Source organism: Apis dorsata, unplaced genomic scaffold, assembly GCF_000469605.1.
Source record: "Apis dorsata unplaced genomic scaffold, Apis dorsata 1.3 scaffold_118, whole genome shotgun sequence".
Classification (NCBI taxonomy): domain Eukaryota; kingdom Metazoa; phylum Arthropoda; class Insecta; order Hymenoptera; family Apidae; genus Apis; species Apis dorsata.
In genome coordinates, this window is record NW_006263412.1 from 477,225 (window position 1) to 481,780 (window position 4,556).

Genomic DNA, 4,556 nt, shown 5'->3' on the forward strand with positions numbered 1-4,556 from the left:
CGCTACTCCGAGTTCCCACGAAATAATTCTTTCGCCCCGGTCGAAATCGCGGAACGAAATCGTCGCGTGCAAACTGCCCACCTCTCCACGTTTATTCCTCTCCCCTCCGTCTCCGAAAAAAATTTCCACCACGCTTCCGATCCAATTAAATTTCGTTCGATCGCCGGGACAACGCGCTACTTTGCTACCCTCTCCGAGCTATCAAAGGATATTTAAATTATCGGATATATAAACGGAGAGGAGGAAAGCCGATACGTTCGGACGGAAAAGGGGAGAAAAAGAAGGGGAAAAAACTCGTGCTACGTTTGAGCCACGATTATATCGCGATTATATCGCGATCCTAATTAGCGTTTAACCTGTTTCCGAGCTGGGATTTCCTCTGGCGAGGCGGTAAACCACCGTCGGCGATGGAAAGAAATTCTTTCGTACGGTTAACGAACAGCCAGCTCGGAGGCGCGGAACGGTCAATATTGACTCTTTTCGAAGTAAAAGAATCACCGACCAACAGGATTTCCAGCCTTCGAACAAGAGACTCCTTTTGTTGTCCCCGGGGGACGTTTTATTTCCCGTCTCTTCCACCGGTTGCTTCTTCCTTCTTCTTCTCCTCCTCCTCCTACCCGTAGTTCGATTCCGTACTTTTAAACGGTGCATCGACGCGAAATTCGAGAATCAAGACGAGAATCTTATTTCTCTCTCTCTCTCTCTCTGCTAAGAAATTCGTTAACGCAGCCAACGGTCGTCCAACTGACCGTTGCGTTTCACGAGATAATGGTTGCCCATCCGATGGAATACCAGCCCCTCTCCCGGATTTTCTTTCCATCTTTCTGAAAATGGATATCGCTGCAATTTAACGATAGAAGAAGATGACTCTTTCCGATATCGATATTAATTCCTCCCCATACCACTTACTTTCTCCCTCCTCGAAACCCGAGCCATCTCGAGAAATTTCCACGAAGCGCGAAAGCTCGAGAAACGAAAAGGTGGAATCGTCCTTATCGCCCTTCGTGGGCGAATTAGAACGAGTTGGAAGAGCGAGAACGCGTTCTTTCACTCGTTCTTGGACGATAGGATAGATATTTCACCCGATCCGATGAAAAAGCGGTCCGGCTTTAATTAGGGATTAATCGGAAGCATAAATTAACTGCGAGTTTTCGGCCAACTCCGGCTTTTTCCCCCCTTCCCTCGGTGGAAAGGATCGCTTTCGACGACCATACCATCCCCAACTATTCCAGCAATCAAACTTTCTCGCGGTCGCGTCACAAGTTTCCCGTTTCAGATCGGGACCCCTCCTCGCCCGCCCCGTCTTTTTCGATCCGTCCCACCGATTTCTAGTGGCTCCCCCTTTCCAGCTCCAACCAACCTGTAGCTTCTCGAAAGAATTGGCCGTGCACGCGTATACATAGATCCGATAAGGGGACCGACTCACGGCCATTGTCCGATCGAACGAGGAGTGCGGTGGACAAACACGGTATCGCGATTCCGCCTCGAAGAATTGCTCGGACGAGGAATTCGAGGCATCCTCGATAATAGAAAACGATAAAGGAAGGGAGAAGAGGAAGAAGAGGAACGCGTTGAATCGGTTTCAGGGTTATCGCGGGATAACGCGGCATTTAACAATGGATGAAAGGAGGGGGGAGGAGGAGATGAAAAGGACGGAGAGAGAGTTGTTCGGGGAGCCGCCACGGCACGCGCGCGTCTCTTATCCGAGAGTCGATGATATTCGCCCCGTGTGCCACCATTTTCTCCATTCAACCCGCTAACCAAACCTCCCGTCCGCGGAGTGGTTTTACGATTTCATGCTCCATTTCGCCCGATTCGTCCATCTTCCCCACGTCTTCCTTCCTTTCGTTTCTCATTCTCCTCCTTCCATATTTTCGCGATATTTACGAAAATATCTATCCCGTTTCGATTCAATCGAACAGAGATCATTCGCTCGACATTTTCAACTTCTCGAAGAGATCGAGGCGACGTCGCGCCAGGAATCGAGATAAAATAAAGAAAGAATTGGGAAAGTTTCCGAGAAAAGGCGATTCGTCTGCTCGCCGTATCCGCCGATTCGCGTATCTCTCGCGGCGGAGATCGACGGAGATCGTTGGGCCGCGCTTCCCGCGAAGGAAGGAAATCCCGAGACAAAGGACGAACGTCTCCGTTTTCCTTTCCCCTCTCCCTTCGTTTCATCCAATCCTCGGCTCTCGTCGGAAAACCGACGAGTGTTTGCGATGTCGTCGCATCCGTTTCGAGTCCGAACACGCAACACCCGGATAAATATGAAATTCCATCGACGAAACACGCTCTCTCTCTCTCTTTCTCTCTCTCGAGGGGAAGGAAGGAAGGAGCCGCGCGACAGCGGTGGTGGCTTTGCATTCTCGTACAAGGGAGGGGAAAAATCCCCTGGTTTACCAAGAATCGAGCGGGAGGAATGGCGATCGAGGTGGAGCACGAGAGAGAGAGAGAGAGAGAGAGGAAAGGAATCTCGACTCCTCGCCTCGCGTTTCGAACTTTGCATTCGCGTGGCGCGCGATCGATCGTCGGAACGTATTTCGATTCGAGACGTATCGTTTAATTCCTCCCCCCTCCTATTTTTCCGTTCGTCCCGTATTGGCGTTCGTTGGCGAATATAATTCGCAGGATCGATGTAAATTAATTACGGCCTCGCGCGTATCGAGCTTTTCGAATCGCAGACGCGTCGAGCGCCATTCCTAATTTCGAGGTCTCCGTATCATCGCGTACGTAACGAAATAGAAATAGTCCGAGTGGCGAGTCGAGAGAGAGAGAGAGAGAGGCCTAGCGAGGCGACGAGCGAGCAAAGTTTTAATCCGAGGATCGGGAATCTGGGAGACGAGCTCGAGACGATTCCATTAAAAAAAGGAGGGGGAGGAGGAAACTCGGAGGACTAGGAGAAAGATCGCGGGAGACGGCGTAAAAAGAAAGGGGCGAAATTCGAGCGGAGCTAATTCGGCGGGCGCGTGTTTCGTCATGCTCGCCAACTCGATTTAGCTCGTAGATTGAATCACGCGGACCGAAAAGAACGAATACTAATTTCTTTACGAGACGAGTCGAGAGATTCGTCGAGAAATCCCTCTTTCTCGGTGAGACATCTCGCCTCTTCACCCCTTCTTATTTTTTTCCTTTCCTCTCTTTCATCTCTTTCGCCTTCCAATCGTCCCTTCGGCCCTACTACGAAACTACTACTACTACTACCACCACCTATCCGCCAATTTCTTTTTTTTCCTCCCCTACCTCGCCTCCCGTCCAACCCGGAGGCTAAGGGTTCAAATTGTTTTTTCTCTTTCTCTCCCCCCTTCTCCCTCCCACAATTACCAACAACGAAACACTCTCGAGTTTTCTTCCTTTTTCTCCGCGGATAAAAGTTGCAACGAGGAGAACGCAACCTTTCCGGATGACTCGTTAAGAAACTTTTTCCCCCTTCCGCGAATAACGACTATCGTATCGTTCGCGTACTAATTATCATTTTTTCGATCGCCACGTATAAAAAAAAAAAGATTCGAAAGACAAGGAAAGAAAGGATGGTAGGAAGGAAGGAAGGAAGGAAGGAAGGAAAAATCGATGAATCGTTGGCGAGGATCTCGTCTAGTCGAACGCGGTATATCGCGGTAAGTGGACAAACTGCGTCTCTTTCTTTTTCACGAGAAAAGGTAGACACGCGCTACAACGTCTCTTTCCTCCTCCCCCTTCTTTCCACCACTCCCCGGGGAGACCTTGCCAACAATACGTGTAATAGAATTGTTCGTCCAAGCTTCTCGAGTTACGGCGACGCGATGGAAAAAAATAGAAATGGTTTGAAAGCCGCCGTTACCTTTCTTCTTCCGGTTTGTTCACCCTCGTTTACCGCCGCTCTCGCGACGCTCGAAAAAATAACGTAAATTACCGCGTGCCCCGATGCGAAGAAACGAAAAAAGGAGGGGGGAGGGGGGAAAAGAAAAAAGAAACGAGAAGAAAAGGGGCGCGTGGAAAAGGATAATGGGCGAAGGTTGGCGTTCGACCCGCTGGATTTTCCAGAGACGAACGTGGCGGAAATTCGAGACGGATGCGGCGAAATTTGCAGGCTTGTTAACGGAATAAAGAGCGCGGCGGAGGAATTTTTTTTCGAATCCTCGATTCGATCTCTCCTCCATCGGTCGCGCCTCCTCGCTTCCGTTACTTTACGCTCCCCTCCCTCCCGTGCGAAGGTAACACGTAAGTGGTGGCGGATACACGTGCCCGTGCAAACGTGATTACGGGCCGACGACTGAAAATCGCAGGAAATGAAAAGAGAGGGAGGGAGGGAGGGAGGAGGAGGAAAACTCTGGCAGATATGGCGGCCACGGAAAACGTTCGCAATTTAAATCAAAGGTAGAGCGCCGCGTCGGAAACGGGTGCACAGCCGGCGGACGTTACGCGGTAATAACGGCTATCAGTCAGTGAAATGACGCTCATCATATTTTCATTAGAATAATGGTCGAACGATGAAAGAGGCGGAGAATCGTGTGCCGTGTGGAAAACGCGCGGCGGCGCACGGATCCGGCCCGGAACAGGAAATCAAAAGAACGAGCCCC

At 50.4% G+C, this 4,556-nt stretch overlaps 1 protein-coding gene across 1 annotated transcript in view; it reads left to right on the plus strand.

Moving 5' to 3' along the window:
* LOC116185188 (tyrosine-protein phosphatase Lar-like) overlaps positions 1-4,556 on the plus strand; it is a 13,046-nt gene that overhangs the window by 8,299 nt on the left and 191 nt on the right. The window lies entirely within an intron of this gene.